Consider the following 26,847-nt stretch of genomic DNA (forward strand, 5'->3'; position numbering starts at 1 on the left):
GACTTGCCAGAGTCTTTCTTCCGCCTGTTTCGAATCCCGGTTTCCGATTACTGCCACTGGTGTGCTTCATATTCTTTCACATCGGCGCTCGTTTATGAGTAAGTAGCAAAGCGCGGCATTATCAAGTCGTATTAACGAGCACTGAAGGGGCTATAAACAATATTGTCCGATACAATATTTATTGATACGGTGTCGATGGAGGTACTGAAAGGTAGAATTTTCAACTTGCTATAGATGAGCCGAAGATTGTAATCCTCACGCTGCACCACTAACATATTTTTATTCATTTTGCTAACAAAATTTTGGCAAAATACTCTGCTATTGCACACCGACGGACGCCGACGGACATCAAATAGACTAGAGGAATACTCCCATGAGCTGTCGCTGTAAAACAAAGTGTGGCGCCCTTTTTGAAATGCAAGTTGCCGTAGGCGTAATAAGCCGAAGCGATGAGCAAACTCATTACCTCATAGCGCTCAGTTTTCTGCTTCCATTTGAAGACGTTGGCCAAAACGTTTCACTGACCTTAATCGAACGCCTTTTTATCTAGGCAATTGGCATGTATTTAAAGAATTTAAAGGTACCCTGCAACACTCTATCAAAGCAAGGAAGTGTATTTTACAATAAAACACGCTATTTGTGAATTACTTAGCAGCAACTAGTAGTTCAATGCGTTGAGCAGAAGCGGAGTGATCGGCAGTCAAAGATTGTCCTTCATCCTCTTTGTGGTGCTTCTGCTGCTTCTTGAATGCCTTCCACAGCGAAGGCTAACGCACCGCAAGGCGCTGTCCACGAAGTTCTGCTTACTAAAGATCACCGTGGCGCGCACTTAAAATCTCCTTTCAGCTGTTGACGTAGGTGACACGAATTCCGATTTGGACGCCTATACTACGCACTAAACTCGGAGGCTATTTCTCAATTCACGGTTGAGTTCACGGTGTCTTATCTACTTTGCTACGGTGCACTGGACAGCTACGCGTGACAGCGTTTTCTCGCGCCGACTGGCATGAGGAGAAAATTTTCCTCTCGCACTTATCTCTAAAGCATTGACACAATTTCATAGGGCCGCGCGAAACATCGTCTTTATGCTGGCTCTTGCGAGTACGTCGGCAGCACGCTCACCGACTCAGGTAGGGATGCCGCTCTCCGGACTCGCCTGAGAAAATTCCTAATGCAACAAGGTTCGACCATGATGGAGGAACATCTCGAAGGTGCGCAACTTGGGAAGTTGATCTGTTCCAGGCGAATGTTGGCGCTCAGGCCATGCTCTGGACGGTGACGTCACTCTCTTTAAGCGACTTCACTCGCAGAGATCAATGATAGTACGATGTTGTCCTCAGCGAGCCGCAGCAAGCTCAGTAAGCCGGTTCGTCGCAGCAGCCCACGGCGGCCGCGATACGTGAGCAACATGAAACTGTAGTGTTTAAAAAAGAAGCGTGAAAGAAGCGCTAGAATACACGCCAAATTGCCCCGCGACTAGCCGCCCTAGGCACTTCGCCTATATTTGCAGGATTCTTTCCCGCTTGAAAGAAAAAAAAAACCTTCTACGTAGCACGTATTGGGCAATAGAAAGCTGTATCGGAAGTTTTTCATGTTGATCTACGCTTTCTTCTTTGGCACTTTAGATCTCATTATAATCTTTGACAACCTGAATAATTAGTTGAGATTGATTATGCAATTAGATGCGATGCAAACAAATAATCTAGGTATCTCCAAAAGATGGCAACCAACATTACCTTCGTTCTGTGCAGCTACGCGGCATTTCCTTATTTTTAAATCAGGGTGGAGATAGTCGGGGCACCCTCTATATACTACAACATAATGGTATTTCAAAGAAGGCATCGCCAGCTCATCTGGAAAGTTTAATTTCGCCCTTAGCTAGTGCTGCTCTGAACGATTTCTCTTTCGCAATTTTTTAGCGAATTCGTTACTAAATTGTAAATGGCGCAGGAAACGATGTTAGGGATCATCTGTTTTCCCGAGCTCAAGGATACTAACGCGTTAATAACGAATGGCAGGATTCGCTGTCTCGGGTAAACTAGCTCCTCTCCACAGTAACAATCATAAAACGGAATGAAACCCACATCGCACAGAGCGCGGCATTGCGGAGTGTGTTCCGTATCATTTTGAAGCAGTTGTTAAGCAAAGCAGCGCGCTGCTTGAAGACAATGTAAAACCAACTGCCGTAATAAGAGCCCGACTTAGAGGGATCAGTTCATGAACGCGCTTGCTCAGGCTTATAGCGCCAATCCGATTTTTCTTCAAAGTTTGATGTGTGTGTCTTTCAATGAGAGCGTATTTGATTTACTGTTAATAACACTTTTAATAACTATACCTTCGTTTTGCACGTAGCGAAGTCAAGTGATCTAGCCTTCCATACGTCCATATTCCAAGTAGTGCACATTTGCGTGTCCGGTATTTTAGTTTTCCCTACTCTTCTGCACCGTTTACAAGCATGAATCAAGCCAACTCGAGAAGTATTCGATATTATCACAGCGCTGTTCTTGCTTTACGTCAAGGTAATCGGAATTAGCTACTTCAAAATATTAAGGTGGAAATTAGAAGCGGTGAAATAGGCAATCGACCATGTGGAGTAACCATGCGATTTAGCGGTCTTCATGCTCATCTCAAGAACGGAACCCACAAAGAACATGTGCATCAAGGCAATCATCCGAGTTGCATAATGCGCACAGGCACAAAAGGAATGACGTCTTTAGAAAAGCACGGGTTAAAGAGAGTGAACGTATAAAGATTACGCACACTTGGGAGCGAATAGAGATAAAATACAGACTACAAGGTGCAACAATTCATTAAGCAATGTTTCGAGTAAGAAACCCAATATGTCGCGGGCTGCTGGCAAGAAAATCGGATTAGAGGCCAAGAAAATTGCGGCACACTGTATTAAGTTTGACGACGAGGGACACACGCGGATAGCGGGGTGGACGAGTATAGTGAGATGGGCTCAGGTCTTTCGAAAGAATCATTGCTTGCTGTCTTTTGGGTATTTTTTCTTCTTCTAATCTACGTTGAACAAAAGGATTTCTTGAATTTTCGTTTCCTCCCGGCGAATTCGCTGTTAACGTTCTTCAGGTCGATTTCGCAGCCTGCTTGACTTCAGTTCCTCTGGCGTCATCCTCGCCGAGCAGATCCTCCAGCGGGGCGTTCCTTTCAAAGTGCACATATAAAAATCAATTTGGGATTGGGAATTTGTTCGCTGTGCAATAGGCTAGGGAAAGGGTCTCAGTTCGTTCCCCGCCCATTGCCTCAGGCTACGTCACACTTCTGTCCCGTGATTATGGGCTGAGAGAACTAAAAATAAGTGAGACTTCCCTGAATTTGCTTGCGTCAACTCGCCCCCCCCCATTTTTTTTAATGCTTTCTGGGATCACGTCGACCAAATTGCCCAACAGCCTCTGGGAATTCGAAGATGGGTGGAAGGACGAACGGTAATCGCAACTTTAGGTACCGTGATGTCATTAACGATGCAACCCTCAATGTCGTTGGAAGGAACTGGGGCTTTTGCAGGTTTTAGCATAAGCCTAACAAAATCGCACAATCTTCAGGGCAGTTTTAGGGTGTGGAGTTGCCTTGGAGGAACCGGTTGCATTCGAAATGCGAGGTTCAATATATTATGTCTCCTTTAGGCAGCTTTTGTTCAAGATTGTAGTCTAAGATATTAAACGTATGCATCCAAAAAAAAACATCTGTTTAGCGTTCCTTGTGAAATTAGTTTACGTTGCTGGAAGATTAAGCGGGATAAATATGAAGTAGAAAAGCAATGTACTTGGACGCCACACTCTGAGCACCTAATTCTTGCAGGGGGGGGGGGGGTGCAAGTCAGTGGTATTATTGTGTCTTTATTTTCAATAGTTGAACATGTAACGTAAATTTTAAAATATTAAAATAATATTTTTTTTCATTTAAACGTTCTGTCAGAAATTGTGTGCTCAGTCGCTGGTAAAGATTGGGTACAAGGTTGTATGGTACTTTAAAGCGGCATTTTTTTATTGCAAGATTAGCATGATCCAACGAAACGGTTAGCTTAACCTTAACGTGTGTCGAGTCAGAAGCTGTGTTCGTAATCAGTAGTGAGGAATAAGTGTTTCGTGGCTAAGCATGCAGGATTATTTGTGGCGAAGCGTGCCGCAATTTCTTCACTCACAGATTAGAAACCCTATATAACCAGTGTTTGTGTTTTCAACTGGCATACTTGATGACATTGCTTATTCATGCCTTGTGATTATATTTTTTTACAGAGCATAAGTCTATTGGGCGTAGCGGATACAGTGCATCACTTTGATGCCACAAGATACAGTTCCGGTCATGGGCCCTTTCCAGTTAAAAGGCGGCCGTGTACTTCTTCCCGCATTCCGCCCTGCTTCACAGTAGTAACACCGCACTGATAAATACCTGTTTCGCTGATGGAGCTGCCTTAGTGTTCATGAATCACACCCACACTTTCGCTATGGAAAGGTACTTGGAAATGCTGCTGTCTATTGAGTGAAGACGTGATTAGAAGAAAAATACGCAGAGGGAAACGAGAAAGAATGCAGACCTATCCATAAATAACAATTCATTCGCTAGTGATAACTCGGCGTTTAACTCGGCGTGTTTCAGACATCGCCTACGATTGCTGATGTCTGTGAACCCAAGCAGTTACGTGCCTTCACATTTTCGTTGCTCGTGACTGCTCCAAAGTAGCGCCTGATGCATGTATACTTGTCAACTTCACCGCAATAGTGCTGAATCGAGTGCACGGTCCTAAATAACAGCACGCAATCCGACCTTTTGGTATCCTCTGGACATCGTGACATCATCATTAACAAGCACAGCTAGTGCTAATATTTTGACCATATCAAAACGTGGCGTTGCCTATAGGGTTTGACTACGAATGTAGCTGGCAGACATCGTTCACGTTTCTGTTAGGTTTCATTGAGGCACTAAACGGTAAATGCATCGAAAAACTACTTCTCAATGTTTACTCTATATGTAGTATAGTTTACTATTACTTTCATCAAAGCTACGTGCTGTTGCATCGAGTAGTGTCATAGCACTTCATTTCGGGAACTATAATCTTGATTGCTGTCACCGCAAGCAACGTAACTCTTGACATATCTGGTACGACAATGAAGTAGGGCAGATTCGTTACAATTTGATGTCCTTTCATCTTTGTGGAAATGCACCGTCGCAGTCCCTCCTATGCTGGATGGCCACTAGGCGTAGGAAAAGTGCTTTCTTTTTAACGCTGCACTGCCCAAGCTTCGGCAGTCTTTCAAACATATTTTTAATGCGAAGCTTTCTTTGCCTCTTCCTTCGACTTTCCCACTGCTGCTACTGCTACTGCTGCTGTCTGGCACACGGCGTCGGGGGTGGTTTAGAGCGTGTGTATGCATGAAAGTAGCGTGTCAGAGAGGAAAGGCGACGCGAGAAACTCGTTTGGACCTCTTCTCCACGTCGACTGTGCGCAATGCCTTCGGAGCTCTCTGGGCGTCGTCTCATTAGCCTTTTGACAGCTGTAATTACCCGCAGCCTCTCCCGCAGAATTATTACAGAAATTTCAGCCCTTTCCTTCGAACTATCGTGTAAGTCTAGAGGGAAGGTATATAGAATTGCAGAGAAGAGGGGGGAGAAGAGAAAGGCAGAGAATGGGTAGAACCGATACCGTCGCGGAAACAACTGAGTAAACACCCTTGCCACTCTTCGCTCAGAGTATCCATAAAGGGAGGGGGGGAGTGAGAATAAGTCAAGGACAGGCTACTACTGTAGACGCGACAGCGGTTGCCGGCAAACCGGATAAATTTAAGTTCAAACTAGGGTACGCTACGTTTTTGCTATTTCTAAAAATGAACACCATGCAAATTTCTCAAGCGGACAACTCGACCTGGGCATGATGAATCAGAGCTGCATTACAGCTTACTGTAGGGTCCAGGCGACACTGCGGAAGCGGTCACAAGTCAAATCAACACTTCTGTGCTCGGCGCGGTAGCTTTGCGGCTATAGCATTGCTCGAGGTCGCGGGTTTGTACCCGACCGCGGCAGCCGCATCTGGGCAGGTGCGAAATAAAGAAAATGCTCGTGCACTTAGATTTAGGGGCGCGTTAGAGAACACCATGGTGTCAAAATTAATCGGGAGTCCACCACTTCGGCGCGGCTCATAATACGATTGTGGTTTTGGCAAGTAAAACCCCGTAATTCAATTAAAGTTTCACACTTTCGCCCCGATGCGATGTCCCATGTGAGGCAATGACATTGCCGAACCGTGTCAGAGGTTATGAAGTATGGCGCGCAACAACGCCTGAAGCAAACACCTCTTCCTGTGTGTTCTGTGCACTACGCCGACAAACAGCAGCGGTGCATGCGAAGTAACGTTTAACATCAACTCACCACTCTCGTGTTGGACTAAACGTCGAAGAAATTAAACGTTCGCCGTCATCATCACCGCTAATTATCATCAATCCACGCAAACAGCACAGAAAGCTTCGATTGCGTCGGTTCCCAGAGTGCTTGGGATCCACAATTTTTCTATCTATTACGCCGTGCTTTTGCCTGGGTCGCTCGGTCGGCGGCTGGTCATGATCTCGCCGAGTATAGATTCCACCTCACTCCATAAAAAAAGGGAAAAAGCGCGTGTGAACGTGCGATTTGAATCTCGGCGCCCAGGGAAGCCGCTCATTGCTCTAGCCATTAGGCTACGATTCCAGTTTTCTTTTTTCTTCCTGGATCGCATGGAAATATTAGTAACGTCGAGTGAACATAATTTCCTTCACTCATCACTCGAGCCAACCCAAATTAGCTCTTTCAGATGGCCGCTGCACGTTATGATGATGATTCCTGTTCTATTGTACACATCCACAAGCCAAGAAGCGGGCGGTACATGTCGTATCAGTGCCAACTAGCCCTTTGATACGATCGGCGCGCCTTGATGATGAATATGATTTCCGTACAGTGGCACGTACCCACAACGGGTCAATGGGAAAGAAGCGGCCTGTATAACGGCACATGGCCACACCCGAAGATTGGCGAGATGTGGAAATTACATATATCATGCGAATGCCAACTACTCTCTTTGAGATGATCGCCCAGTGTTGATGATGATCGTAGTTTCCACACTATGGCACTCAGCCAGAGCCAGGAATCGGCAAAGCAGAAGTTGGTTGATTTAAAACAAAGAAGGAGATACGAAGAAATACAGCCTAATGTAAGGTTTGTGCCATTGCGTCACTAGGATGAACGCAAGCACATGCGTGTTGCCATTTACTTCACGCGAAAAGGGCAGCAATGAGACTGGCAAATTTATAGCATTTCCTTAACGTGTTCACGAAAGCTGCACTTGAGATAGGTTCCAACACGTGCGTTGAATCTGCATACCTTTTTATGCAAATCTGTTGTCTGTCGATCTAGTGCGAAATTATATGTCCCATGTATACGTTCTTCGCGCAAGTATTACGCACATTCCTTGGTATTCCTATGAGATAGCATTCTTTCACTTTCTTTTTTTAGGTGGTCGGAGCCTAAAGCCGGACTGTCGTAGTCGGGTAGGACGACATGGAGGAGGGAGGAAGGAATCGGCAGGCCTCGGTAATGTGGGAGGTAGGGAGGAGTGGTCGGAAATGGGGAAGTCGGAGAGAAACCGCCGGTCCACCCGGCTAAGGTCCTTCGAATTTTCAATACATGTTCACTTTCAGCACGAAGATGCTTCCTCGATAAGGACGTTCGACGAACGCTTGTCTGCTCACCATTTAACGTGCGTGTGTGCGCGTGAGCGAAAAATGCCACCGCTGCTCTAACGACGCAGTTTCGCCACGTACGAACTCAGCATCGCGGCGATTATGTCTGTGACTCCCGGTATCCTCCGGTGTGCTGGTAGAGTTGTGCAGCAGTCCACTCTTCACATGGTTCCTATAGCTGTCAACGCTTAGCACTTCGAGAGAAAAAGTAACTAATAAAGGCATTTGCACGTTTGTGGATTTGTATGGTTAATATTAATATGCCCACTGCTTTTTAGAATGCACATTTCACCTGCGCGCTATGGCAAATTCTTTTAAAAAGATATCAAAAATTTTCGTTTTGCTTCAGATAAAGTTACCTTGATTGAGGCCGTACTTCATTGTACTATATACGTATATCGTGACGGCAAAGACGTGTTTCTTATAAAATAGCGAGAACATTGGTTCAGGCAATCTGTTTCATCCAATCACTCTTGCTTCAGCTACTACCTCGCACAAACATATATTTATTCATTTCAATATCATCTACAAACACCTACGGCAGCGAAGTCCACCAACAACCATCAAAGCGAAATATGGTTTTGTGATGGAGACTGTGCCATGCCAATTCTTGGTCTATGTCTCAAATTCAGGAACAGGCTTACTAATAACGGGAAATTGGAGATTATAAAACGATGCATTCATTGTGTGCATATTATCTTTTTATCTCAAGCTTTCCTATCAATAGACCTTCACTATTGTCATATAAGAAGAAAAACATTGGCTACAGTTTGTATAAGACATAAATATTGAATAAAAGCTCGTACATTTAACACGAACCAGAATGAATGTTATGAAACACTGAAATGTTATTAGCGTAGCCAGGAAGTAGAAGCGCATGTGCCACACATCAAAATGGAAAATGAATACCCTCAGTATAACAAACCTTGTCATGGTATGGAGACTTCAAGCCACGTAAGCTACAAGAAGTTCTTTTTAATTTTTTTCCGGTTATTAATTCTTTTTTCTTTATTAGACACATCATTTTCCTTCAAATGCAAGAAGTTTTGAGTGTCTTCATACAAGGACATGTACATGTGGCCATTTGTTATACCTATTGTTGCTGATCCTAAATTTATTTAAATAAGCAGCTCAGCAAAAAAAAAAAATATAAGCGCCCACGACGAGCTCATATTTTAGTATTATCTACCTCCTGATTATTGATAGGCAGCTAAGAAATTGAACGCACCAACCGATCTCTCAAAAGGCTTGTGAATATGGATAGAAAACCGAATCTATCTATGAATGCCCGACTGTCGCGTCATGTTTATTTCCGCAGGCTTTCAAGCAATCCATCGCATGAGTACGTTAGTGCTCAAGCCAGCTCGTCCGCTTTCATTCCTGATTGAGTGCCTGTTTACGCTGCACCCTATATTGACTTCCACGGCGCCTTTCACTTATTCAGCAACCATGGCACGTGATTGTAAGTCTCAGCGGGGTATTCTGATGCTATTCCTAGGCTTTTAAGCCTCATATCTAGAGTATGGCGAGTCCCGGACATTCCTGTCTTTTGCGTGCGTGCGTGCGTGCGTGCGTGTGTGTGTGTGTGTGTGTGTGTGTGTGTGTGTGTGTGTGTGTGTGTGTGTGTGTGTGTGTGTGTGTGTGTGTGTGTGTGTGTGTGTGTGTGTGTGTGTGTGTGTGTGTGTTTGTGTGTGTGTGTGTGTTTGTGTGTGTGTGTGTGTGTGTGTGTGTGTTTGTGTGTGTGTGTGTGTGTGTGTGTGTTTGTGTGTGTGTGTGTGTGTGTGTGTGTGGCTTTGCCGACGAAAATGTAATCCTTCTGCATGGAATATCATGCTGCCGCGGCCCGAAGTAATCCTCTCCTTCTGGTAAGCAGAAGCACGTAATGCAGTACCCTAGGTTGGCGCAGGGTCTGTGTTTTTCTGCCACATCCATTACGACCAAGAGCACTTAGTCTTCAAAAAGAAATGTCTCGTGCTATTGTTTGCTCACTCTTTCACGAGCTGTGTTCGTGTTGTATTGTGCAACTCTCGCTGTCTCTGGCTCACCACGTGATGTACCTCTGCGCAGGGTGTATGAGAATGCTCTACGCACAAAGAACGTGCGATGCTTTTCCGGAAGTATTGTATTTCTTGCACGCTTCTGCTATGCGTCATTTACCTGTGGAGTGCGCTGCCACCATATGTATGCGTCTATGAAAATCCAATGAAGGAACTCGTCTCCCGAATGACTGTTGTTAAAAATGTTGAGCACGCGATGCATCGACAGCGCGAAAGCTCACATTCAGCATTATCAGACAGAAGATGAGTGCACCTAAACTGAATAACTTTTTTTTTATCTCGCGCCAATGCCATAGTCGTCAATACACACCAGGGTCTCGGGACTCCGTCCTGAACGTTATTATCTGAGTTGGGTGCAAGTTCCATCAGCCATAGAATGTACTTGTGAGAACGCTTCACTACCTCGGTTTGACCCATGTTTTATTTCCAGATTTCAACGACTACTAGGATTTCTGTAATCATGAAGCAAACAAGTTTTATTTGAACGCCTGCTTTTCTTTCAATAGAGGTATTGGGTTCTAGTTCCTATATTTGAAAACCTGGCGCACAAAACATAACGCACTTCTTTACTCAGAACGCCCTCTGCAGCTTTGCAGCCCATGCCCAAAGCGCTGACAGTTGAAGCGTCGACGCGGGTTCATGATGTATGGTCTGACAAATAGCTTACAGTAAGCGGTTTGGAGAGATTCAGGTAGTTTGCTGCTTCTAAAATAATAATTTTGTGCTTGGTAGGTATTATCTTGCCATCTTGCCTTATCGCTGTACTTTGCAACTTGAATACGTTCTGGTCTTACCATCCTTCAAGTAGTTCACTATCACTGAAATCGAGAAGGTCATCTTCTGAGACGACACCGCGCACTGTGTTCATGGACCTGTGTGGCCAACTGAAACGAGAATGCCCCCAAATTCTACCAGTTTCGAAAGTCTGTCGTGCGGCGGTTTGTCGCGAACTCCGAGAAGATCGCCGCTTCCCATCTTCTTTACTTCATAACCTGGGCCAATTGCTTCCCTGTGGCGTTTGGCTACAAGAAATGGTGAGATCATTCGGACACTCTTAGTTTCAGGCTGACTGTGTACAACGCGGTAATTCGGAAAAGACTATTTCGGTTTCGTAAAAAAGAAACAATGCTTTATCGGCGCGCCCCCTCTTCAGGCAGCGATCACGTAATGGTGGGAAAGCATTTGCCATATGAAACTGCAAAATGCGGCCCCGATTGTAGCCACCCACTACCGAGCCCAACAAGGAGACGCCACAAGTTTGGAATAATACCAGCAGACGCCAGCTATGCATCGCCGCTATAACCAAATATAAAATACCGAAGGTGGGATAACTACACTTAAAAGCCTTAAATGAAATAAAAGTAGTGCCACATCCTCTCTCCTCCTCCTGCGCTGGCGTTCATTCTCTCTTTGGTCGACGGTGGCTCCCTCTAAGCGGTGCTGAACTAGTAGACGCTATCCGAATCAAACGCTTTCGCTATGTATCGCTCGCGGTTTTGAGGTCGTATTTTGATCGTAATTTTTTTACGTTTTAAATGACTGGTTGCCGAAACATCAAGACTTAATGTCGTTGCGCTAGGTTGGCTGTACTATTAGCGGTGAGACACTGCGCCGCGGCAATCGCCACCTCGGCGTTGGTTCTTTTACCGCCGTCGCCTCCACGCTTCAGCAGCTTGAGTCTCTCATCGGCCAGTGGTCGATGTGCACAGTGGGCCTTTAGTATTATGACCACGCTGCGAGAGCGAATGATCGACCATCAGTAAACATGTAGCGGCCTTATAGTTTTAACTGACTATTGAGGCACCAATCAATCGGCGGAAGCGACCCGTAGATAACACACAGTTTCAGCAGGGAGTCCGCAACAGTCCTGCGCATGCAGGAAACCCGCGGAGGCGACAATGCGCATGCGCAGTACGCAGGAGCACGCACGGTCTCTTGCATGCGGCCGCTTCTTTTCAAAAGCTGCTTAGCATCCGCTGCGGGCTGTGCGACCTTTGCAGGACGTTCTGGCGTGTTCTCAAGTGTCCACGAGAGCACGTTTTCCGATATTGCTCCGGCCGAATGGCTCTGGCTTGTGGTTCGACTTCGTAACGACTGATATTGGCTACACAGATTCAGAAGCTGCCATATGGCGGAGCTGAGCAGCCCAGTACCGGCTCCTGCGCGTGCAAGTCAGCAGTTCCCTTCTCAATTTTTGCATCCAACCAACTATTACCGTTTCGTGCGCGCCCGCTTGGCTACGCACGAACGACCTCACGCGCTCCGTAGGTGGATGGCTGCGGACGCCCGACTAAAATTGTCGAACGAGGAACAAGTGGCTTCGCTCGCTTTCAGGGTACCTTACACAACTCGACACATGTTCTTTTTTTTTTATGCGGACTTTAGAAGCACGGCAGCAGTCACCTCACAGGTGCGTGCAAGGCCGCTACTGCGGATCATATCGCTGCTTGCATGCGTTGCACGCGGGCGCGAGAAATTCTGCGCTGCGTATTCTATCCACTATCTTGTCAAAATGAACTCGGAGTAAAAAACGATGAGTTAGCATCCAAATTTTTCTCGGACACTGACAAAGCCAGGACCAACTTGGGAACGATAGCGCGGACGATAGCGACAGGAACTTTGATCTTCGCCGACCACTGAGTTCGGCTTCTTTGGAAGGACCGAAGTCACCCCGATAAGTTCGTCTTTCCGCCACCAAGCGTCCCCCTTCTTTTTCCTACGTACCGTCACCGCTTCGTAAGGCATGGCGATACACTCAAAACGCACTGATCGCATACGTTAAGGCCAAACAAACACAACCCCATAGAATATATGACTGATTCGACAAAAAGGACGTGCGTTTGAAGACGACTTGATTGAAGTCGGGAACAAAAGTTGCAACCAAACGCAGCGCGGACATGAAGTGCAAGAAAACTAATGAAGCCGCATAGCAAGTGGCAGCGTATGAGATTAGTGATGAGCGAAGAATATCTCGCTCGACCGTTGGGTTGAAATGATCCCGGCTAATTCTTTGAAGCCAAACCGTCCTTCCCGTTGCGCCCCGCTTTACAGCTCTAATCAAGAAGAGTCGCTAGCCGTCAGGGTCACGTGTTCTGCACCCGAAGGCACAGCAACACGACATTGCGAGCACGGAACTGCGCTACAAAAACAAAAAGGAGGCGTGTAACGGGGTGCCTGCCAGTGGCGTAGCAACAGGGGGGGCCGGGGGGCCGTGGGCCCCGGGTGCAAGGGACCAGTGCGGGGGGGGGGGGGTGTCATTTATGCCTGAATGCACCCGTCTTTCCGCCAGCTTGACTGGGCGCAAATTGCAGAGAATGCTCTGGTACCCAGTAGCCCGAGCTCAGGAACCCGATGCGCTGCGCCGCAGAATTGTCGACTGCAGCTCTATCAACATCTCACGAGATAATTGCACGAATGTGCGGGCTAACAAATTTAATTCGCGAAATGGTCGCTAAACTACTCGCCTTAGCGGAACGTTTCATGTGGGGTACGCTCGTGCTGTGCGTTCATGCTGAGAGCAGGAGTCGTGAAACATACAGTGAGGCGTTGTAAGGCGTTGGGGCTCTTGGATCCCTCTTCCGTTCAGAACGCGCAGCGAAGACGAACAAAGACAGCAGCAAAAGGGCGTTCAACCAGCGCGCCCGGCGCTCGCGTTTACGGCGAAGCGTTCGTGGAGAGCGACGTTGCATAAATGGGGTCGTCAAAAGTCGCGAACGGGATTCTCTGGATCGTCTTCAGACTGGGTTCGGCCGAAGAGTTTGGCGGCGTATGACTCGACAGGCTGTAGTCGCGGGCCCGCCGCGATGTCCGGCTCGCTTTTATTTCCCCTCTCCCGCTCGCTCCGAGAAGCCGCTGCGAAACCTGCCGTTATGTTTCACGCTTTCCTCCTTACGCTCGAAAGTTTCAGAAAACTGTTGTTGTGTGACTTCATGCCACAAGTACAGTGTCTGTATCAGCTGCACAGAATTTTATAAAAGAAAGAAAGGCGAATTTTGTAAGGATATTTCCCGATTGAGATTCTATGAAGATATGTCTTTTTGTGATTACTGGGAATTCGGTAGCGCGAAAAATATGGCAGATAAGTAATAACCATGTACTTAATAATCCCGTAATTAGTACTTATAGAGGAAGCACTTCAATTCGAGAATTGAGGACTCAAAGTCATATTATTAACTCAACAAAAAGTTCTTAAACAATATCGTTTTGGGTGCTACAACCTGCAGTACTTTGGCACTGCGGGCGGCGCCCAGTATGAAACCCGGAAAATGTCGATATCCTCGCCTTCCTCGACTACATAAGGGGGGGGGGGTGACAGAAGACCTATGGGCCCCGGGTGCCAGACGACCTCGCTACGCCACTGGTGCCTGCGTACGCCGCTCGCAATGTTGGACCGCCGAGATGTCGGCGGAAGCATAAAAAAAAAAAACAAGAAAAGTATGCCAATCCGGGGCACTGTGGCAATTGAAGTAAGCGAAGCTTTCTGTGCTGTTCCCGTTGACTGACGATAATTCGTGACGCTTCATGCTGACGGCGCATGTTTAATTTCTTCAACTTTCAGTCTAACACCAGAGAGGTGAGTCGATGTTATACGTTATCTCGCGTGCATCAGTACTGTTTGTCTCCGTAGTACACAGAATAGGGGAAGGCGTTTGCTTGAGGCGTTGTTGTGCACGATGCTTCATAACCTCTGACAGGGTTGAGCATTGTCATTGCCTAAATGGCACATCGCATCGGGGTGGAAGTATTCAACTTTAATTGAATTATGGGGCTGTACATGAAAAAAAAAACACATTCGGGTTATGAGGGTGGCCTTCATATTCATTTTGACACCGTGGTGTTCGCTAACGTGTCCCTAAATCTAAGAGCACGAGCCTTTCTAATTTCGCACCTGTCCAAATCCGGCTGCCGCGTTCTAGATCAAACCAGCGACCTCGAGCAATGTCATAGACGCAAAGCTACCGCGGCCGGCTCAGAAGTGTTGATTTGACCTGAGACCGCTTCCGCTGTGTCGCCTAGACCCTACGGTACGCTATAATGCTGCTCTACTTTATCATGCCCTGCGCGAGTTGTCCTGCTTGACAAGTTTGCATGGTGTTCATTTTTAAGAAATAGCAGAAACGTAGCGTACCTTACTTTCAATGTAAATATATCCGGTTTGCCCGCAACCGCGTCGCGTTTATAGTAGTAGCGTTTCCTTGCCTTTTCACGTCACCCCCCTCCCCTCCCTTTATAGGGACTGTAAGCGAAGAGGGGCAAGGCTGTTACTCACTAGTTTCGCGATGGCGTCGGTTCTACCCATTCTTTGCCTTCTCTGCCTTCTCACCCCCCCCCCCCCCACTCTCTACAATTCTATCTGCCCTCTCTCTAGACTTACACGCTAGTTCACAGGTAACCGCTGAAATTTCTGCAATGCCTTTGCGGGGATAACGGGTAATTGCAGCTATGGAGAGACTAAAGCGGGGACACCCAGGGAGCTCCAGATCTATTGTGCACATTCCACGCGGTGCATAGGTCTAAACGAGTTTCTCGCGTTGCCTTTACTCTCAGCCGCGCTCCTCACATGTATGCACACGCTCTGAGACAGCCCCCGATGCGGTGTGCCAGATAGCAGCGGAGGGAAAGTCGAAGGAAGGGCTAGGCAAAGCCCCCGCGCACGTGACTGCTTTCAGCAAATGAGAGGGCCAAACTTAGAGGGAAAGCGAAGGGGATGCGGACGACGAGAATCTTCAAAAGATGACGCTACTTTTATTTCGTTTAGCGGCTTTAACTGCACCAGGTTGACCCTTGTCTCGCAGAAATTCGGAACTGAGAAGAAGTGAAAAGAAGACAGGAAAGATCCAACAGCGAGAGAGAAAGCGAAAGGTTTGAAGGAGGACGACAGGAAAAGGCCACTGCCGATTTCCGCCAGGTGGGTCAGTATGGAGGTGCCGTCTATGTGATGGATGGATGTGTGTTGTTTAGTGGCGCAAGGGCCAGGTATGGCCAAAGAGCGCCATGACTGATAATGTTGTCTTAAACGCTGACTTGTGAGTGGCGATGGTGGGATGTAACATGGCTGTAAAGTGGCCTAAAATCAGTGTCATGGAAGCGTAAAATAGTATATAGCCTAAAATTATGATTGTGATACATGTAGTGCTCTGTGAATATAGTACGCGTGATAAGTGATCTTGGAGTTAAATGCAAGAATATGTAAATAGCACTTGTGCCTCCGGAGGGCCTTTGAGCCCAAAGGCTGGGAGGCAGGTGCTTTATTGCACCTACCGCAGCAGAAACCTCTGTTAGAGGTTGTGCTACGGATTTCCTGGGGCTATAATATGAAAACTATGTACATCTTCTAAATATCGGAACAGGGATTCATGTTTAAAGAGAGGTTCTATACATATAATCATTTGAGGATGGAGTGGAATTAGCTGCCGATGTGGTAATGGAAAATGCTTTTTCCTATTAGCGTCTAATTGAGTGCATTGCAGCAGGATGTGAAGCACGGTAAGTGGCTCACCACATTTATCACACGTGGGTGGATCGCCACCGGACAAGAGGTATGCGTGTGTGCTGTATGTGTGTCCTATCCTGAGTCTGCAAAGTGTTACTTCTGTGTGGCGATTTTTTGATACCGGCGGCCAGTTGCCAAGATACGGCTTGATAACATGTAATTTATTTTCTGTCTCTTTATCCCACAAGCGCTGCCAGAAAGCCCTTAGTGTTTTTTCTTATTGAGGGCTTGAGGTCCATTACAGGGACAGTCGTGCAAGTGTTGGAAGCGTTCGCGCGGACGGATGTGGCTAGCTGGTCAGCCAACACGTTTCCCTCTATCTCTCGGTGCCCCGGCACCCAGCATACGACGATATGCTGCTTGGACTCATAGGTTGTGCATAATGCTGTGTAAAGAGATAGAATTACAGGGTTTTGATATTTCCTGGCAGTTTTCAAAGTATTTACGACACTCAAAGAGTCTGTGTATATAACTGCCTTTGGGATATTAAATTCATTAATGTGTTTAACGGCAGCCAATATCGCGTAGGCCTCTGCTGTGAAAATACTTGTGTTAGGGTGAAGAACACCGGCATCTGAAAAGGATGGACCGACCGCTGCGTAGGATACGCCAGAATTACACTTTGATGCGTCTGTAAAGAATTCAGGAGAGGAGTACTTGTGCTGTAACTCGAGGAAGTACATTCGTATATGCGCGACAGGCGCGTGCTTTGTAACAGCTACGAAAGATGTATCACAGTCTATTGGTTGCCACTGCCACGGCGGGGGCCGTATAGCAGGGTACATAAGGTGGTATTCAAGCAGTGGAACCCTTGTTTTTTCAGCCATGTCTCTAACACGCATGGAGAAAGGCTGTGCCACTGTGGGCCGGTTGCGGAAAAGTTGACAACTGGACAAATCGTTTATGGTGTAATACGCGGGATGCTGACTGTTTCCGTTCACTCTAAGAAAATACATGAAAGACGAATATGTTCTCTGCAGATGCAGTGACCACTCTTCCGATTCAACGTACAGGCTTTCCACTGGGCTTGTTCTAAAGGCGCTTGTGGACAGGCGAATTCCTAAGTGGTGGACAGGGTCTAGCATCTTTAAAGCAGTTGGAGTAGCCGACTGGTAAACTATGGCTCCATAGTCTAGTCGTGTGCGTATGAGGCTTTTGTACAAGTTCATGACACATTTTCTATCACTGCCCCAGGTTGTGCGTGAGAGAACCTTTAAGATATTCATTGTTTTCATACATTTGTTTTTAAGATATTTTATGTGCTGTATAAAGGTTAATTTCGCGTCTAAGATTATGCCTAAGAATTTATGTTCCCTGTTTACGGGCAGACGCTCACCATGCAACAGAATTTCAGGATCAGCGTGCAGGCCTCTTTTTCTAGAGAAAACAACACAGGTGCTTTTTTGCGGGTTCAGTCTGAACCCGTTCTCATCAGCCCATTTGGAGACCTTGTTAAGACCAAGCTGGACCTGTCGCTCACAGATTGCGAGAGAACTTGATTGAAATCCTATCTGCACATCGTCAACATTTGTTGAATAAAAGATGTTATGTGGTATGTATAGACGGAGAGAATTCATTTTTACTATAAAGAGCGTGCAGCTGAGCACCCCGCCCTGCGGCACTCCAGTCTCCTGTACAAATTTCCGTGACAAAACATTGCCCACTCGAACACGGAATGTCCGATTTGACAGATAACTTTCAATAACATTGAACATATTTCCGTGTATACCTAGGTGTGAGAGGTCTCTCAATATCCCGAACCGCCACGTAGCATCATAAGCTTTCTCCATATCAAGGAATACAGATAAGAAAAACTGCTTATGGACAAAAGCTTCACGGATACGTGCCTCTATGCGTATAAGATGGTCACTGGTAGATCGACCCTCCCGAAACCCGCACTGGTATGGATCGAGCAAATTGTTTGATTCAAGGAAGTGCAGTAGGCGACAGTTAATCATTTTTTCGAAAACTTTGCAGATGCAACTTGTTAATGCTATGGGTCTGTAGCTTGATACAGAGGAAGGATCCTTTCCTTGCTTTAGAATTGGGATTACAATAGCCTCCTTCCAAACAGAGGGGATCTCGCCGGAAAACCATATAATGTTGTAAAGGTAAAGGAGGGTTTTTTGTGTTTCGGGGGGTAGTTGTTTCAGCATCTCATATATTATACGGTCTGAACCTGGGGCGGATGTATTACAACAGTTCAGTGCTGCCTGCAGTTCTGCAATGGAGAATGGTTCGTTGTACGCCACACTTTTAGCACATTTTCTTTGTAACTTTTGCTGTTCTATTCGCGTTTTGTTCTTTAGGAAGGTTTCAGAGTAGTGCGAGGAGCTCGATATGTATTCAAAATATGCACCAAGAGAGTTGGCTTGATCTTCCAGGCTTTCTCCGTGGCTGTTTACTAAAGGTAAGGAATACGTTTGTTGCCCGTTAGCTTTCTTCACTCTATTCCAGACTTTTCTCTCATCTGTATAGGAGTTGATGCTTGATATAAAGTTTGCCCAACTCTCTCGTCTTGCTTGTCGGCGCGTTCTCCTCGCCTGTGATTTGACATGCTTAATGTTTTCCAGGTTTTCTGCTGTTGGCGAATCGCGAAGCAGTGCCCATGATTTGTTCTGCTTCCTCCGCGCTTGCCTACATGCATCGTTCCACCACGGAACACGCCGCTTGGAACCCATGCCGCTCGCTTGAGTAACACATTTACATGCGGCATCAAGTATAAAAGCTGTAAAATATGCAACAGCGTCATCTAAGGTTATACCGGACATCTCAGTCCACGTCATATGAGTAAGAGCTCGGTAGCGTTCCCAATAGGCTGATTCAACCTTCCACCGGGGGACCTGCGGGAGAAGTTGATCTTGTTCCGTCGTACTTAAGATTATTGGAAAGTGGTCGCTGCCATACGGGTTATTAAGCACACTCCATTTAAAATAAGGTAAAAGTGTCGGCGATAAAATGCTAAGATCTATGGCAGAATATGACTTGTTAGCCAGGTTAAAATACGTAGGCTCCTTTGTATTCAAGAGACATGCTCCAGAAGAAAAAAAGCAGCTGTTAAATGAAGCGACCTCGCGCATCACAGCGTGAATCGCCCCACAAACAATTGTGTGCATTAAAATCACCAAGAATCAAATAGGGCTCCGGGAGCTCATCTATTAATGATTCTATGTCTCGTCTGTGAAAATGATAATGTGGTGGTATATACAAGGAGCAGATGGTTATGAGTTTATTTGAAAGTACGGCTCGAACGGCCACTGCCTCAAGGGCCGTTTGGAGCTTTAAATGCTGACATGCTACAGTTCTGTCAGCAATAATGGCTACACCGCCAGATGATGCGACAGCATCCTCGCGGTCTTTGCGAAACGTAAGATACTTTCGGAGAAAGTTTGTGTGTATAGATTTTAAGTGTGTTTCCTGTAAACACAGCACTTTTGGATTGTGTTTGTGGATCAGTTCTTGTACATCATCAAGGTTTCTGAGAAGACCTCTGACGTTCCATTGAATTATTTGTGTATCCATATTGGAAGTTAATAAGTGCTGTGTGTACAGAAACAGAAGTAGTGATTATGGAGATTACAGAGATTAAATTACAGAGCCCTTTCGAGGCCCTGTAACGGGAGTTCTGCCCTTTCTGGAGCGTTCGAGGGAGCCTCGCCGCTCCTTAGGCGCTTGGTGCGCCTTAAGGACAGGTGTAGTGTCCATTGCCTCTTGTGAGGCGCCGGACACGTGCTCTTGCGAGCGAGAAGTTACAAGAGAGAGTCCTGCCTTGGAGGGCAAGACCCCTGCGCCCACCAGCCCAGAGGTCGAATGGGCACCCTGCGGGATTTGGCTGCGCCGGCTGTTGCCAGCGCTGGAAGGGGCCGGAGCGGTTGGGGCAGCCTCGGCTGCGCCCACCTTCGGGGTCGATGGTCCCCCTTGCTGTGTTGACGGAGCAGCGCTAGCTGCAACCACCGCGGGGGCAGATGGCGTAACTGCCGACTCACTGCCTGTGGGTCGGACAGCCGCCGGAGGCCGTTGTGACGCTGCCCCCTTACGCGCCACATCGGCAAAGCTGCTCTTAGACAGGTATGACACCCGCCTACGTGCCTCTTTGAAATATATGTTTTCTTTGACTTTGATTGTCACAATCTCCTTTTCTTTTTTCCATGACGGACAGGACCGCGAGTATGCGGCATGCTCGCCATCACAGTTGACACAATGTGGAGTGTTCTGGCATGTTTCGGAGCAATGTTCAGTGTGACTACACTTGGCACATGTCAGCCGGCCTCGGCAGTTCTGTGAACTGTGGCCGAACCTTTGGCACTTAAAGCATCTGAGAGGATTGGGCACCTATGGCCTAACACGAAGTTTGATATAACCGGCCTCGATGGACTCGGGGAGGACACTTGAGCCGAAAGTGAGTATCAGGTGTTTTGTTTGGATTTCTCTTCCATCTCGCCTCATCTTAATTCTTTTGACATTTATAACATTCTGTTCGCTGAAGCCCTCCAAGAGCTCAGCCTCAGTGAGCTCCAGCAAATCATCGTCCGAGACAACGCCGCGGGAGGTATTCATCGTGCGGTGCGGGGTTACTACTACTTGGGTCTCCCCAAATGATACTAGCTGTGGCAGCTTCTCAAATTGCTTCTGGTCGCGGAGCTCCAGGAGGAGGTCACCGCTAGCCATCCTCGACACCTTATATCCTGGGCCAAAAACTTCGGTAAGGGACTTAGATACTAGGAATGGGGAGATTGTTCGTACGTGTTTAACTGGTTTTTCTGCGTGGATTACATGAAAACGAGGGAAATTGTGGACTTGGCGTCCGAAAAACTTAAAGACCTCTTCGGTGCGCCCTCGTTTTTGAGGGCGATCAGGGAGTTTAGGAAAAGCGTTTTCCATAAGTACAGTTGGGTTTTCGGCCGCGATGCCCAGCACCCACCATGGAGCCCAACAGGGGGACGTGACAGGAGCTCCTGCTATAGAAACCCTGCCAACGCCAGCCGTACATCCCTGCTATAACCAAATACAGCATAACCAAGGCTGGCTAGCTACACAAGGTTAACCCTTGGCGCCGAGAAACTAGGAAGTGAGGAGAAGTGATGAGAAGACAGGAAAGATGAAAAAGACGAGAGAGAAAGACGAAGATTGGAGAGGAGGACAGGAAAAGGCGACTACCGATTTCCCCCAGGTGGGTCAGTCCGGGGGTGCCGTCTACGTGAAGCCGAGGCCAAAGGGGTGTGTTGCCGCCGCCGAGGGGCCGTAAAGGTCCAAACACCCGGCATTGGCTCAACCCCCAGGATCCCCCTTTCCCCGGACACGGCTAAGCCGCGCACGGCTACACGCGGGAGGGTCCAACCCTCGTGTGCTCGGGTACGTGGTGTCGCAACACACCAAACGCCTGCTGCCGCAGGCGCCCCTGCGGGGTGCCGTCTATGTGAAGCAGAGGCCGAAGACGTGTGTTGCCCCCTCTGAAGGCGTTAAAGTCCGAGCACCCGGCATCGCTTAATCTTCCACGATCCCCCTTTCCCCTGACACGACTACGCAGCACGCGGCTACACGCAAGAGGCCGCAACCCTCATGTGCTCGGATACGTGGTGTCGCAATTGCATTGCCAACTAGCTCTTTGAAACAAATTCTCTAAAAACCGAACGAGAAAGGACGTTACGTGATGCTTCCTACAACGTCTCTGTTTATCGCAGTCGTCTAGAAAACATCACTCACTCAGTCTAAACGAGCATGTGCAACTTTACACTTTTGTTGTCTTTAACTGCATGCTTTGCCAGTAGAAGAAAAAAAAACGACACTTGACAGGTCGGCATTAAGGCTACGTCTTCTGAATAATAAAATCAGCTCTTCCCTGCTTGGAAGTGCGCCGTTTAAAGTGCACCGAAGAAGAAATAAATGTTCCGGTGGTTGCTGCATCAATAAACTTATTCAGGGACTCAAACAGAAAACATGTTCTTGCTGCTCCTTGATATAACTTGAAGCCTGGTCCTCTCTATTTTAGCGGACAGTGAACGATGACTTGTCTGTCAAGCATGAAATCCAGTGGCGAAATATTTAGTTGGTAGCCGGAAAAAAGAAGCAATAATCACGTAGCGTTACTTTATTTTTCAGACAAAAGATAGTTTAAGTGCGTCTTGTTTCCTCAGACGAGTTAGGCTTGAAGAATGAACCCACTCCAAGGAAATGTATTCAGCACTCAACCGAGTAAAGTTTCTACGTAGGTTAAGAACGTTATTCGTTAGTGGTCCGGTCGCCGCATTTCCGGAAAACAGCAGAATTGAATTCAGATTAAAATGCGTTCTACGATGACAGTAAGAAAAGTAGCGCACAGAGCCGGAGACTTCCGAGTTTAAACTTTGTGGCTCATGTAATTACACTCCCTGCTTTATTCCTTGGAGCTTGACAAAACTTTTAGTGAGGACATTGAAACGCAGAAGAGCATTGAAAACAATCCTATTGACTTCAAAATATGCCTCCAATGTCGGGAGGTAGAGTAAGAAAATTCACGTGTACCGCTTATAGAACGAGTGATATTCCCGTTCGATCATAATAGACACAATAAACAAGTTTTGTAAGAGGGCGGCAAACGTCTTTGAAAGCCTTAGAGCTGTCACTGACGTACCTGACTGAGGATCGAAGATTTCTAGTAGGTGTCACAAAGGGATTGTCGACGCGAGTACATAAGGCCAACGACCGCGACCTGGAAAAAAAAAAGAAATTTATTGACTGTCCTTAGCAGGGAAGTGCGTACGCAAGAGGGCATATTTATTATGAGAACAACGGTTCTAAGACATGAATACCAGCAAGGGCCTAATTTTACCCATATTTACAATCGCGTGCACTTGTATCAGATTCTTTTATACATGTTCATGTACAAAGGTGACTAAATTGCTTGCTTCGTTCATAATCACTTTGTGCCCTTAATGTCGTTTTTCGTACCTTACTACTGTTTAAAAGACGTGCACAACAATCGCAAAGAATGCATTCGTTTGAAACGTCGTTTTTCTTTCTTCATTCACTTATTCATTAAGCTGAGGTTGTTGAACTTGCTCATATCAGCTTATCTAAAGTTTCAATCACAATAAAGCATACACCAAGAGTGCTTCTTCGAGTGTTTATTCTAATATGTAGATTTGCGCCGTTTGCGCCAAAATATTACATATTCATCTCCGCTGGCTAAACCCAATTTGCTTCTGAATAATTAAAATACCGTTAATATGGGTCTGCACTCCTGAGGAACACGAACCCAAGCGGAAATTATGCTAGGTCCGGTATATTTATGTGTTTTTTTCTTTTTTCATTCATCTTCTTTTGTCTTGAATCAAGAGACTTGATTAATGTTCTTCCAAACAGCGCCTCCCGGAAGGAATGGAACAGTTATCCGCCTCTCCACATCCTGCGGATCCCCTCCAAAAGAGGTATCAGTTCACTTTCTTCATAAAACGCTTAAGCATTCAATTGTGCCACACTCACCCATGTGTGTTTTGCTTTTATTTTCCAAGAAAATTGCAGCTGACATGGGCGTATTATGCCGCCTGCGTGGAAGATGAGACAAAAGGAGTAGTCCAGATTTTTTAAAAACAGGTTTCATGATAAGGCGGGGAAAGAATAATCGGATGGTTGAATAAAACCCTGCAGGCCGAAGAGCCTATAGAGGGATTGGTTGCACAGAAAGAACGTGACCGAGCTTTAAGTCTTCATGCACAAAGTAAGGCGGGTTTCAGCGCTTCCTTTCTTCCTCAGGCGACCTGGTTGCTTCTTCCTAATCCCAGCACTAAGAGGACAAAGGCCTGAGACGAAGCAACGCAGTCACCAGACTCTGTTGTACCAAAGTTGGTACGAGCTAAACGTGCATTTGCAATTCATATAAGGCCCAGCTTCACAATCCACGACTAAGTCTCGCATACATTGTTGGCGCTCAAAATACACGGCGGTTTGTGAAATATGCGAGCAGCCGCAAGGGAGATCCTCGGATTTCTTGCAGAATCGGCCATCACACGTTGATATTTCTTTTCGACTTTCGCCTTTATCTGGCCTTTGTCTGATACAGTTTCGTTGCTATAGGCGTACCTTCAGGAAGCATGCCTTGAAAGGCGGCACCAAGGTTTATCTTCCGACTACTGATAAATTGTGAAGGCTGATCGACGTTTTCTACTAGCGTATTTATTGAGATATGTGTCGACATCTTTTTTTACGAATAGCTATGCAAAATGTTCCTGACTAAAAGAAATGTCGACCTATATTCGCGGACAAAGCCAGCGAAGTACGGAACTAGCTCAGTATCACCGTCGCGCCGCCCGCCATAAAGTCAGTCTAGTTATTCTCCACACTAGAGTTAAGAAATGCTCCATAACCAATGCATTCGAGGGCACCTGGAACGACGTCCTTTTATATGCCGAGGACGCCTGCAAAGCATGCGACGTGGACCACTTCTCAGGCAGTTCCGTCGACGATGCTCTTTGGACCATCGACTAGCGAGGTTCAGTAGCCGAGCTTACGGTGAGTAAAGGAACGCTATGTTTCAAGTTTTTCGTTTTTCTAACAAAAAAGCCTGATCGACTTGGATTCAAATTAATTCTTTTTTTTTTTTTGTCGGCGAGTTCTATACATAGGCGTCTACCTATACTTCAGCAGTAAAAGCAGGACGGGGAGGATGTTGTACGCCGTAGGCAGATCTGGCCTTGCAAGAAAAAGCCGCAATTTTTAGTCGACCGGAGTGCGTCCTTTCGGAAACGTTCCTCACTGTTCAGCAGTGCAGCATGAGACGGGTGAACAAGACTACGCGCACAGCGAAGCGGAACAGAACGTGTCCGGAGCCCGTAATCCAATTGCACACACGGTACCGCGCGGGGCCATCCACCCGCCGACACAAAGCCCTCAAATTAACCTGACAATCATAAGCAATTACTGAGTATCCCTCACTTGAAAACTTCAGGAAGAGTCGACACACCTCCTTCCTGAGTGTCCGGGGCGTACGAGAAAACATCGTGTCGCTGATAGACGCTTGAGTGCGTCGCACAAAAGCGTTGTGACACCTGCCGTGGTTGCTCAGTGGCTATGGTGTTGGGCTGCTGAGCACGAGGTCGCGGGATCGAATCCCGGCCACGGCGGCCGCATTTCGATGGGGGCGAAATGCGAAAACACCCGTGTGCTTAGATTTAGGTGCACGTTAAAGAACCCCAGGTGGTCAAAATTTCCGGAGTCCTCCACTACGGCGTGCCTCATAATCAGAAAGTGGTTTTGGCACGTAAAACCCCAAATATTATTATAAAAGCGTTGTGCTGTGTAATAACTCCGGGACACTGCAACAAACCTAAATTCATGTTCGAACCTTATTCGAGTAAACACGATACTTCCCATACAAAAATGAAGAAGACTGCACAATATTGTAGAGTTAATACAAAAGTACCCACCCTATGTGCGATAGGTGTTATTTGTCACATTGCCTTATCAGCTCGCATGTCGTACCGGGACGCGGCAACCGTCAATTGAGCATTCCTGTGGATGAGCACGATAATATCGTGCATTATAATCACTGTATTATCGAAGAATATTTCGTTTATATTTTGTTCTTGCATGATTCAGGGTCTGCGCGAATGATTCGAGCAATGGCAGCAGCTCCACAGCGACGGAGCAACCAAAGAATGGTTATACATAAGAAACAACTCTAATCTGAGGACGTATTCTAGGACTATCACTTTCGGCGACGCTTTCACCTTAGCGCGACATATGGCTCAAGCACCCAATCAGCTCATCCGGTTTTGCTCAACCCGCCAATAGGCATGCACTGATAGTGACATCAACGACTGCGACCGTCCGAGGATACGTCCCCTGCTCATGCAAAACCTGACCACAAGCTATTCACGGTCACTTCATGGCCTTCTCTCGCAAAGGCGCGTGCGACAGTTGCCTGTTTCGTCACTTCACACTTTATTTCAATGAGGTCCCACCGAAGTAGTCAAAGTGCTCGGGAACCTAAAGCGTTAATATCACAGTGCTACAACTTTACGAAGATGCACTCCACAAGGCCATTTTTCAAATACAAATCAAATCAGAATTCATCAGAACGGAAATTTTTGATGAAATAAATATATATTTTTAAATTGCGGTGTCCGTGCAGTTACAGAGCGCCTAGTGGATGTCAACTGAGAGATGGCGTGTGCATCATATTCGGCAATGCCTGGCCCGCACCCTTCGAAGGCTGTGTTTATAGGATTCGCTGGAAGAGTTGTATCACAAGCGTCGTCGAAGAGAAGCTGGTCAAACTTGCATGCGATTACACGCCTCTACTATTGAATTAAAAGCCACGCATCCCTGAAAGAGGCTCACAACATTATTCAACATCTGTCTCCTAATCCGAGCCTGGAAAAGCAGCCACAAAGTTCGTTAGAAACAACACTTAGGAAATCACATATTGCTACTGAAAGAAGCCCATAGAATATGTTGTTTCTGACTTTCCATGCGTTTCTCTCTTTTCCTACTGTCGCATGTGAAAAGATTTAAATGTTTCGTTTCTGTGCGCTGCTTCGTATTGACTTGCCTCGCGCCCATGTACTGGTGCTTACGCATCATGTTCATTGTT

This window comes from Dermacentor variabilis, chromosome 10 (assembly GCF_050947875.1).
Source record: "Dermacentor variabilis isolate Ectoservices chromosome 10, ASM5094787v1, whole genome shotgun sequence".
Lineage (NCBI taxonomy): Eukaryota > Metazoa > Arthropoda > Arachnida > Ixodida > Ixodidae > Dermacentor > Dermacentor variabilis.